This window comes from Ailuropoda melanoleuca, chromosome 11, assembly GCF_002007445.2.
Source record: "Ailuropoda melanoleuca isolate Jingjing chromosome 11, ASM200744v2, whole genome shotgun sequence".
Classification (NCBI taxonomy): Eukaryota; Metazoa; Chordata; class Mammalia; order Carnivora; family Ursidae; genus Ailuropoda; species Ailuropoda melanoleuca.
Window position 1 is genome coordinate 46,570,404 of NC_048228.1, and position 12,373 is coordinate 46,582,776.

General features: G+C 37.8%; 1 protein-coding gene across 1 annotated transcript in view; it reads right to left on the reverse strand.

The window, feature by feature from the left end:
• CFAP299 (cilia and flagella associated protein 299) overlaps nt 1–12,373 on the reverse strand; it is a 566,830-nt gene that overhangs the window by 138,984 nt on the left and 415,473 nt on the right. The window lies entirely within an intron of this gene.

Below are 12,373 nucleotides of genomic sequence, written 5' to 3' on the forward strand. Positions count from 1 at the left end.
CAGGAGTTAATGTAGATTTAACACATGTGAACAGGTGAAGAGATTTTCATGCTTGATGAAAAGGACTTTGCTGAAATGTAGTCAGTTCTGGATTTGCAGTAAGAATTGGCCCCGTATCTGCTTAGTCAGATTTATTTTCTTGGGCAAATCTCTCTTATTCAGAGCTTCTGTTTGCCCATCTCTAAGGTCGTTGTGATAAAAATCAGTCATGTGATGAATAAATGAATGTCTAAGAGCCTGAAACATAGCACATGTTTAATAATGTATGCTTTTTCATTCACAGATGTTAAAAGTAACTGAGCATCGATTTATAAGGGTGTTGAGAACAGAATAATTTATCAGAGTATTAAAAAAATCATCCCCTAATAATCCTATGTCAAGTAACTTCATGTCAGTATTAACTTTGACCCTAGTTAATGAAGTTCTCTAAAGTAAGTAGAATAGGTTAGGTTCTAATTTAAATCAAATACCCTTTTGAAAAGTTTATTCTGCTTTCCTCCCTAACCCCCTACCTAAATATACTTTAAAGATCTGTTTATTCTTGGTACCTAAGTCTCTCTAATATAGGAGTAAGATACTTCCAAGGCTATGCGCAGTTTCCAGGATTTAGGTGGTACACATTGACTCAATGACATCCCCAGCCATCTGACAGATTGAAGCACCTTCCTATCCAACACTGGTCAGAACAGAGCCAACTGTATACTTCTATTGGAAGATAGCTGTTCACCTGTATTTCCTGGAATTTAAGACTTTTTCGTAGTCAGAATCCTTCAGTATTTTAGTGTGCACATATGTAAAATCTCCAGATGGAAAACTAACCTCATAGTATATGTTAATCAGTACTTGAGAACTTCAGCAGCCCTCAAGTAACTCGGCAATGTGCCGAGGAGAGCAGATACAAGAGATGAACAGTATTAGATGTTTATGTTAAGTCAACCACATTTAATTTAAAGGCTTACCCATTCCAAGGAAAACCAAAGCTTTGAAAATTCAAGAACATATTGTCTAAATCTAAACCACTTTTAATAAACAAGGACTTTCCAGTTACCACAGCAAATCATGTTTCAGGGGCCTATTATGTGTCCTCTTGTCTTCTATATAATGGCTTCTCTCTTCCTCCTGCTTCCCTCCCCCCTCTCCCCGCAATAGAAACTGGCCAGTATAAACTGTGTGGTTAATATGGTTATAACATAAACAGGAGAGATTTTTCGAGCAAAGTTATTCATAATTCTAATAAGATACCACTAAATAAGTACTTAAGATGTACTAGCTAGTAAACTCATCATTACACACACACACACACACACACACACACACACCCCAAAACCCATAGAGAGGATTACATCAAACAAATGTGTATATATGTAACATATAGGTCATTATATTTAATTTAAATTCTCAAAATAAGCAGATATGGTGGGCACTAGTTTTTAATCATTAAGGGGAGATGAAGAAACTGAAATACTGTGGCAGCTAGAATGAGTTCCCTGACAGCTAGTTGAGCTCGTTTCTGGTACCATGAGGCTCCAGGCACCTGGGCATCTCTCGAGTCTATTAGCTTTGATTTTTCAGCACCTGATTGCTTACTGAACGCCAGGCTCAGTGCTCGGGTACCGCAAGTACATACAAAGACGAGAGAGAGAGAGAGAGAGAGAGAGAGAGATATCTCAAGTAATTTGCTTTCAAAGATGACACAGTTGAGTTGGGGGAACTCAACACTGTCTTGCCATTTCCTAGGTTTAATTAACACCTGGAACAGTGATTCTCACAGTGTCATCTCTAGGTTATCCGTCCCTGAGGGACTGTTAGAAATGAAAACTCTCAGGCCCCTTCCCAGCTCTACTGAATCAGAAATTTAGGAATCCGTGTTTCAACAAGCCCTCCGAGTTATTTTGGTGCACCCTGAAGTTTGGAACCAGTGGTCTAAACAGACAGGTTGGTGAGAAACACACAGCTTAACCTGGAGATGGGGGAGAAGTCTTCCGTAGGAGCGGACACTTGAGCTTTGCCAAGGAGGATTTATACATTTTATTTCCAGGCAGAAGGGACAACATTAACAAAAGCAGCAAAGGAAGAATGCCATGTGTGTGACATTCCTACAAGTCGAAAGTGAGAGGCGGGGATGGTAATAGATAAAATTAAGAAATAAAATAAGTAAATAAGTAAATAAAAATTAAAAAATAAAAAAAATAGATACAATAGATGAAATTAGGCTGGGGCCAGAGTCTATGTGTATTGGATATTTTAGGCCTTCTCTCATACAGTGCTTGGAATGAGGGCTGTCAAAAATAACTTCAGGGACCCACTGTGAAAAGGACCTGGAACTGATGTTCCTGCAAAATATGGGCTTCCTGTTGGTCACCTAACTGTTACTGACCATGGCTCCCTGGAGCCATCTGATTGAACAGATTTGTGTCCAATGCTGGGAGAGAAGGAGAGAATCAAAAGGAAGCCCCAGACTCAGGTGCTTTTGGACAAGTGGGAAATCTCTGGGACCCAACGGGGCTTGGACAAAATTAACCAAAGGTGAATGAGTTGGAGTAAAGGGAGGGAAGAAAAGAGATGGAAGGATGGGAGAAGGTGATTTTAACTAAAATTCAGGTTAACTCTACTCAAAATAAAACACACTAAAACAACAATAACAAAAATACAAAGGTAAAATTAAGATTAACCATATAGATATGCATGGCAAATTATATAGTTATTATAGATACTCAGTTCACAGACCAGGAGATAGGACATTATCTTTTCTTCATCTTTATCTAAGATACTTGTGACAAGGACAGGGTCAAGGGTCAGCTCTGCACACGGTTTTATTCCTTCCTGTATCTTCACAGCAATCTGTTGTTTACAAGTTTGAGGGTATAACTTTATAATCCTCAAATCCATTGTATAGGGACAGTCTTTGAATATCCTACTTGTCTATTTTATTGATTGAGTGTGTCAGAAGGATCACCTTCTATGCACAAATAGTATAAACATTTTGAAAAGTGAAGGATTACATTTAAAGTAAATATTTTGTATTAATCACCGGGGAATCTGGGTTACAGAATGTGGCCAACTTCAAGAATTGGTAGCACTGTAGCAACCCAAAAACACTTTCGAACTCTGGGGCCTCCAGGGGCTGAGGCACAGCTATGAATTTAGCATTCCCTCATTTTAAGCATTCCAAAATATTTTAGTGATTGTCTTGATAAGATTCCAGTAAAAAACAGCTGTCAAAATGTATCATATATTTGCAAACCTCCTACACAGCACTGTTACTATAATTGGTTGAGGTTTGTTTTTTTTTTTTCATTTGACTTGAAAAAGGTTGTGGAAAGCATAATTTAGGTTTGGTCAAACTTTTATTAATGTTCACAGGAGAAATACAGTCCATAATTAGACTTCAGTTTTTAAAGTATTTCATATTTGAAAAATAAGCAAGCACATAGGTGGCAGTTTTTCTTCACAGCTTCATTAATCTAAAAGTCAAACCCTCTTGGATGGTAGTATGTGCATAGTATTGCAAATCACCACTTTTTAATCTGTTGTATCTGCTCCATCAAATAGCCAAAGTAATTTGGTCAGCAGTGTTTTCATTGGTTTTAATATCTCCTTCCCCACCTCCTTTCCACTCCAAACTATGACTTAATTGCACTAGGGTTATCCTTTTAAAGCCATGACACTAAAATAGCCTGGAGTACTACAGTTCTTTCTGCAGAAACCATAGTCCACTAAACAGAGGGTCTATTTCACTACCCACATGTCTATCATGGGTGTCTTAGAATTCAGGGTAACTAGTTTACTGGTTAAAACAGAGCCAAAAACAATAGCAATTTCAAACTGCAAGATTTCTAGAAAATATGCGGAGGTCCTTTCTGACATTAGAAGGGGAAGAAAAAAAAGCAACAAAAAAAACTTACGAGGATTTTTTTTTTCATTATGCTGTTCTGCTTGGCCCTGAACATTGAGTTTTGTTGCCAGACTCGAAAAGGGGACCTCAAAAAATATTATTTTACTTCTCTGAATTACTTTAGCTATATTTTCAAGCAAGGCACTTTCCTATATTGATGAAACCAATTATAGACTCTTTCAATTAAAAACAAAAGTTACGCTATGGAAAATATCAACTCCATTCATCACCAGGGAAAATATCTGTTCTTATGGCTTCAATAGGCAGCTCTATGTTTCATGTATCAGAACATCTATCCTGACCTCTTGCCCAACATACAGCCTAATGATTCTTACTATCTATAGAACATTGATATTTCTTTGTTATCCAAAACAAGTTTGTCTACATAAGCACCCTCAATTCCAATTCCGTATTTTTACCATTTTTAGTAAATAAATGTTTGGGGTACTTAATGTATGAGCCCAGCAGGGAGTTGCCAAGGTGATTATAATGTGAATTGAAATTTTGGCCATGGAAATGAAGAGGAAATGGTGGATCCCAGAGATGCTCTGCAAGAAGAATTCTAGACGTGGGGCACTTGGGTGGCTCAGTCAGTTAAATGTCTGACTCTTGATTTCGGCTCAGGTCATGATCTCAGGGTTGTGGGATTGAGCTCTGTATCAGGCTCCACGTTCAGCGGAGAGTCTCTTTGAGATTTTCTCTCTCTCCTTCTGCCCCACTTCCACACCCGTCTCCCCCGCTGTGTGCACTCTCTCTCTTTCTCAAATAAAAATAAATAGATAAATCTTAAAAAAAAAAAAAAAGGAATTCTACACTTGATGGGTAAGAGAACACCTTGGCTCAAGGACGGTGGTAAATGGGATCCCTTTGGTAGGGGCGGGAAAGTATGATGTCATACATAGATATCCATGAAAGCATAACCTTATGTTTTCAGCAGGGAACCTTTAACACATATAATGAGAATCTTAGGTTAAGGCAAAAACAAAAAATAAGTCACAGATGACAAGTGAACATGAAATGCTAAATCACAATAATAAGGAAAATATTTAAAAGAGTTTTCTTTTTTTAAAAGAGTCACGCATGGTTTCTCACTGAAAAATTATATTGAAATTTGGTAGAATGCATCAGCCAACCTGATTCTGCTAAAATAATCTTTTAAATAAAATGATTTGGTACAACTTGTCTTCTTTATCAGTCATTTACCTATTCTGGGAAGTGGAATACGCCATGCTTAGTCATTTAAACAGTTATTAAACACTTGAATTTATGAACTGGGCAAAGCCTTCTAAATATACTGTTGGTCTAAAAAGAATCAATATGGAAGATGAGAAAAGACAGGCTGATTAAAGCCAGAAAAAGAAGGAAAAGGATGAAATACTACTCAGGATATTTCAGTGACCAAATTTTTTTTTGAAAACCTCATTAAAAATGTACTCTGCACAGGATTATTTTTCACTTTACTTACAATTTTTTCTATCCAAACAAGTTATTTACTAACTAAAAGTATAGGGATATTGAGCTTGTAATTCTCTGTTTGCCTCTATGGAACTTTTTTGCCCTTCTTTGCTTGGTTCCATCCCCTGAAGCCTGGTCCTGAGACATGCACTCAAGGCTCCCACACTGGCTGGCTTCTGATTGGCTTTGGTCAATGGAGATGCCAGGGATGTAGTTCCAAATGTCATAAAATATATGGAATCTCTTTAAAAAGTCTTTTGCAAGGATATGCTGCTTTAAGCCTTACTATAAATATTTGTTATAGTTTGAAAACAAAGACATATTTCAATATTAAAGTGATGGAGAGAAACGTTAAATGAGCTTTACATGTTATAGTTTTATATCCATTTATGAAGGAAAATGAGTTTTGAATACATTATAATTAAATAATAATGGGTAACTTTTACTGAGACAGTTAATTAAAAAGCATTGCACTGTGGTTAAGAGATCATATTCTGGAATAAGACAGGCTAGGTCTCAAATCTTGTTTCATCATTTAATAGCTATGTGACCTTAAACAAAGTACTTAAATATTCTAAGACTTCATTTCTTCATCTATAAAAGGGAGATAATATGCTCTGTGTTTAGCAAGTCTCCAATATGGCCCCATGGTCCCTGCCTCTCATGTCTTTGGGTAGTCCCCTCCTACAGTGAAGAGAGCTAACTTAGTGACCAGTAGGGTGTTATGTAAGTAACACAGTGTCACTTCCAATACAGAATCATAAAACATATTGAAACTTTTGTCTGTACTGAATCATTCACTCTTCCATCTTGACAATGGATCCTCCAACCCCAGTCAAGCCCTCATACATCTGGAATCCCAAATGACATTGTAACTGAAACTTTATGAGAGATGATGAGCCAGAACCAGTCAAATCAGCTGCTCCCAAATTCCTGACTTAGAGAAATTATGAAATAATAAATATAAGGTTTTGTGTGATTTGTTATGCAGCAACAGATGACTAATATGCCCTGCCTGATGAGGCTTTAAGGATTAAATGGAATAATTATGTGAGGCTAATAGTATAGTATCTAGAATATAATGAATACACAAAAGTTGTCAGTTATATTCCTGAAGTCTAGAATATATATAATCTAAATAATTTAATTTTATTATAATTTATATAAAATTTAAATCTATATAAAATACATAATTTTATTATAATTTATATTATTTATATATTATATTATAATTTATATAATTTTAAACCTCATATAGTTAACATTCTTTATGTTTCAGGTGTCGGAAAATTCAACTCAAACTGGCTTACACTGAAACCCTGAACCCCTTCCCAGCACCCCCAAAATAAGGAATTTGTTGGTTTAAGTAACTGAAAGTACAGAGGGAAAGCTTGTTTCACAAACTGCTGGGTTTGGGGGCTTAAGCAATATTCGCCCGTTCTTTGGGCTTTGCTCTCCTCCTATGTTATTTTAGTTCTCACGCTCTTCATGGACAGATGACTTTCAGCAGCTTCAGCCTTATATTCTTCTAGGTTCCAGTCCAGTGAGAAAGAAATGACTCTTTCTCCCAATAATCCCAGAAAAATTCTCATTGTATCCCTTTTGCTCTGACCAGACATCAAACGTCTCTGACCCAATCACAGAGCCAAGGTAAGGAGAGCACAGCCGGCCAGATTAAATCACATGCTTCCTCTTCTGAATACAGAGGCTAAAAGTGGAGGAGGGGCTGGCTACCAGAGGGAAACTAGGGTTCTGGGGTCTTCAGATCAGAAGGATAAAATCGATGCTGGGCAAAAATAATAGATTATCTCCCATGCCACATATCAGTTATATGAAGCAGTTGATAATATTACCATTTTCCACAGAGGACAATGAAGCCCAGAGCTTGAGTGGCTTGCCTGGAACTGCACACCTATAATGTGGAAGGGCCAGTCAAATTTCAGAGCCCATGTGCTGCACATTTTTATGTTACCTCCCTAAGTAATTCTATGAGTTATTATTTTATTGTGACTTGGCAATTTGAGTTTAGACATTTCACCTGTTCCACTCCATCTATCCTAAATTATACTCCTGTCCTGTATAATCTGATCAATTTCTTCAATTATCCTAGCTCCTCAACTATGAAGCCTAAATGTCTGAATCAGACAAAATACCTCAAATGGGCGGCAAAGCTATAGAGAATCAATGCACAATCTCGTTATCTAAGCCTTTCAATATAGTTATTGGATGAACAATGAGTCTTCATAAATTTCCCCCTCAGCCCTTGCAGATAGTTCTGTTCTAGTTCCGTGCAGACCAGACTGAGGGCTGTGACAGGCAAGTTTTTGTTGCCTAGCCTTTCCGCTTTTTATGAAATCTATTCCTTGAAGATTAAATGTCTAGGGCAATATATAGTCCTAAACTATTACACAAATATATAAGTGCCACCTACTCTCTTCATTTAATATACCAATATTGCATATATCTCTTTTGTTTGGAATTCACGCTCATCCCAGGCTCTTTTGAAGTACCACTTAAAAACTGATGGGCAGTAAGGAGGGCACGTATTGCATGGTGCACTGGGTCTTATACGCAACTAATGAATCATCGAACTTCACATCAAAAAACAGGGATGTACTGTATGGTGACTAACATAATAAAAAAATATTACTATAGAAAAAAACTGTTAGTAATTGTTCAAACCACTCTAAGTTCTTCAAGATCAACAATAGTAAAACAGTTCTGATGATAATGAAATAATTTCCCTCTATGTCACCTCCCCTGAAACAAAGAAAATGGTATGACTTTTCACTCAAAACAGCAGTCTTTATTCGTCAACAATAGAAGATATTTAGGGGCATCTGAACCTTGTTCCTCCCTTCCTTAATTCCTCCTACTAGGGCTTCCTGAGCTTGATTAAATGTAAATCTTCTTTATAGAAAAAATGTGGTATGATAATACTATCTAAACATAAAAAGCATATAATTACGTATGTGGTAATTATGCAATACACATGTTACATAAATTTCTTACAGAAGAAGTTTGTTGCAAAGAATCGACACAAGCATGAATTTGGGGTCCAATTCATAGGCATAGCATACTTAGGGAAAAAAAGCAACTTAACCATTTTTTTCTTTAGATTTTTATTTATGCCAACTATATATTTATTTCTACCACAGATATCGCCTGCATCTACCCTGTCACTGCCTGCATAATCGCTGACAGGCTCAGATATTATTATTACTTTGTTTCTTTTGCAGATTCCGTTTTATAGGCATACCTCGGCTCAACTATTTTCAGTAACATAAGTCATTAGCAACAGCTCTATGCATGTGATCAAAGAGAGACATTTTTCTAACTGAAAATTTGTTTTAATAGATATGAGGGGGGTTACTGATTTTAAGAGAGCTATGAAGTCAATAAGAATCATCTGCTCGTTTCTAAAGCTACCCAGAATTTAAATGATGTTTCCTTTGAACACTGAACATATCATATAATTTCTATACCTCATGCTGTGATGCTGTAAACATTTAAGTTATTCAATCAACAAAAATGGGTGGGCCATATATGTAGTATGCTGTACCACTTGTTATGGGAATACAAAGAAGAATTAAGATGATGTAGTGGCAAAGATGAGACTCTGAGCAGGTGGCACTGTCATTCCAGAGCTTGCAATTACACAAAGAGACTCTCAGCAGCAGTAAATCTCAACATAAAGTAACATATTATTAAATGCCACAGTGGGTGCACTGGTGCGGGCAATAGAGGCCAGAGAGGCTGGTGAGAAAAATACGGGGTTGGGGTGGAATGAGGGAAGAAGATGGTTTCTTAAAAAAAACTTTTTAAAATGTATTTATTTTAATTTAACTTAATTTTATTTAAAAACCTTCTAGAGTTTGTTATAAGAATGAATAGGAAATGCGAATGTGGAAGGGAGGAAGGAGAAAATTCCAGGTAAGAATAGAAAGTAGGAATCAGGGGCGCCTGGGTGGCACAGCGGTTAAGCGTCTGCCTTCGGCTCAGGGCGTGATCCCGGCGTTGTGGGATCGAGCCCCACGTCAGGCTCCTCTGCTGTGAGCCTGCTTCTTCCTCTCACACTCCCCCTGCTTGTGTTCCCTCTCTCGCTGGCTGTCTCTATCTCTGTCAAATAAATAAATAAAATCTTTAAAAAAAAAAAAAAAAAAAAGAAATGTGGAGAGGAGGGTCCAGAGGGGTGCAAGGAGTGGAAATAATGTCAAAATGGAGTAAAGAGAAGTAGAATTGCTCAAGCTCTCTTCCACAGAGCCTGGAATGGAGTCATGGGGATTCTGGAGACTATATTTTTTTATTATTGCCTCTTACATGCTGGGCTTTTGCATATGCTTTCTTCAATGAAGAGTACTGCCGCTTTATACACAAATAAGTGAGTAAGTAAACAAACAAGCAAACAAATAAAAGCCAAGAGCCAAAGATTGAGGAGACTCGAAGATGCCCAGTAAGGGAGTGCCAAGGAGAAGATGTGGGCAATGGTGCGCTGGGGGAGCAGAAAGGAGGATATGGATCACTGGGGGGTTGAGATGGGCGGCAGGGCTGGGAGGAGACACAGGAAGTCTGTTACTTCCTCTGCACATATATATATATACACATATGTGATAGTTCATACAGTACATATATGTTCAGTTCATACAGTATAGTTCATATAGCACATATATGAACAGTGTCTGAATATCTAAATTTATCATCTTGAAGGGATTCAGGTGTGTGGTGACAGGGTCTGGACCCATCTGTGGTGACCTAGAGAGACAATTACAGATTCCAGGGGAAGAGAAGGCAAGCCACCCAGATGATCCCTCCAACACTGGGCCCGACAGCCGACATGCCCAGGCTCCTTTCATCCTCATGCCATTCCAGTAAAGTAGGATATACAGCTAGCTAGGTGCTGGCCAAGCTGCAATCTGCACTTAGAGTCACAGAAAAATAGCTTTTCTGTGGCAGAACTAGAAAACAAATTGAATAGAGAGGTTAACTCAAAATATTCCCATTTAGTGCCCATTTAGGAGATAGGGAAGTGCAGAAAACAGCAAGTAATTTGCTAGGACATAGAGTGCAGAGATTAAGACCACAGACACTGGGTCAGAATGCCTAGCTCAAGTTTCACCTCTGCCCCTAGTTTGCTATGTGACACAGGGGTGAGGTGCCTCTCTGTGCCTCAGTATTTTCATCTTTAAAATGGAGATAAGAGGGATGCCTGGGTGACTCAGTCGGTTGAGCGTCCGACTCTTGATTTCAGCTCAGGTCATGATCTAAGGGCTGGGGAAGAGCCCCACGTTGGGCTCTGCACTCAGTGGAGAGTCCGCTTCAGGTTCTCTCTCTCCCTCTGCCCCGCCCAGCTTGCACGCACACATGCTCTCTCTCTCTAAAATAAATAAATCTTTAAAAAATAAAAATCAAATAAAATGGAGATAATAAATAGTGCCTAATTTCTAATCTTGTTTTGAGTATTAAGAGAGTCAATATATGTAAGATGCTTATGACACTGTTGGGCATATATTAAATACTATATGTGTTAGCTATTATTTTTATAAATAGTTCAGCTAAGACATAGTATCTGTACAAAAGCATGAATGTGTGGGTTAACCTATGCATGTGGCAAAACTGCATTGGCCTAAATACACATACAGGAATGAATGCAAGTAAAATTGAGGAAATCCGAGTAAGACTGATGAGTTGTATCATTGTCAATATACTGGTTATGATTCTGCAATACAATTTGTAACATGGCAGCATTAGAGAAAACCGTAAAGGATATTATTTCTTACACTGCATGCAAATCTACAATTATCTCAAAATGAAAAGTGTAATTTTTAAGAAGTGTGGGTTGTTCTCTATAGCCCCCCCCCTTTTTTTAAAGGTTTTATTTATTTATGTGACAGAGAGACAGCCAGCGAGAGAGGGAACACAGCAGGGGGAGTAGGAGAGGAAGAAGCAGGCTCCCAGCGGAGGAGCCTGATGTGGGGCTCGATCCCAGAACGCCGGGATCACGCCCTGAGCCGAAGGCAGACGCTTAATGACTGCACTACCCAGGCGCCCCATCTATAGCCCCTTTTAAATCTGTGAAAGAAATGGCCATGTTGCCACGCACCAGTTCCTGTGAAGGGAAGGGTTTCATGGAACACGGAGAGAAGAGTCATCGATTACAGCCTTAAAAGCAATTTGCACCAGCAATGTGTGAAGAAAGGAGGGGGAAGAAAATCAGTGGGGGGAGGAGGAGATAGTAAATCAGTAATTTTCTATGAAAAAAAAAAAAACGTCAGTTTAACTGCGCATGGAGACTGGAAAACTGAGAAAAGATTTCATAATCCCAAGGTTGACACAAAAGCTGGTTTCATTCGTTCAGTGCCCAATAACACCCAAATGAGGGATCAACAAAGGCTGGAACCCAGACCCCATACATGTGGCCTCCACTAAAGAAAAGGATCTTTTTGCTTCTTCACACAAAGTAGCAGCAAGGGCTAGTACAAGCACACAATAAGACTTGCTCCTGTCCAAACTGGGGTACAATGCACAGTCTCTGTGGCAGCTCAGCTAGAAAGTTGGAACTTTCTATAGCACAGATTGGAAATAAAAAGGAAATTTAAAAAAAAGTCCTGACCCTCTATAAAGGAACTGAAACTTTGTAATCCAGAATTATTTTGACTTCCAATGTTTCTGAACTGTACTTAAGGTATAATAAAATAATTCCAGAAATGCCTTTTTTTGGTATGAATTGTAAGCTCATTTTGTTCAACTCAAGTAGCGAAAGGTAATTTTTTTTCTTTTTAAAATTTTGCCTTTTTATTATAGAAATCACCTAAAACACAAATACAGATATAATAGTATAATGGATTTCCTATATTCGTTGACCAGCTTCAAAAATTATTAAATGGTAAATCTTATTTCATTTATCCATGTAGCCACACCTCCACTGAATTATATGAAAGGAAATCATAAATATCATTATTATTAAAGTGTGTCTGGTTCAGTTTATGTCTCTAAGAATTAAGGGTTTTAAAAAAAAACATTCAA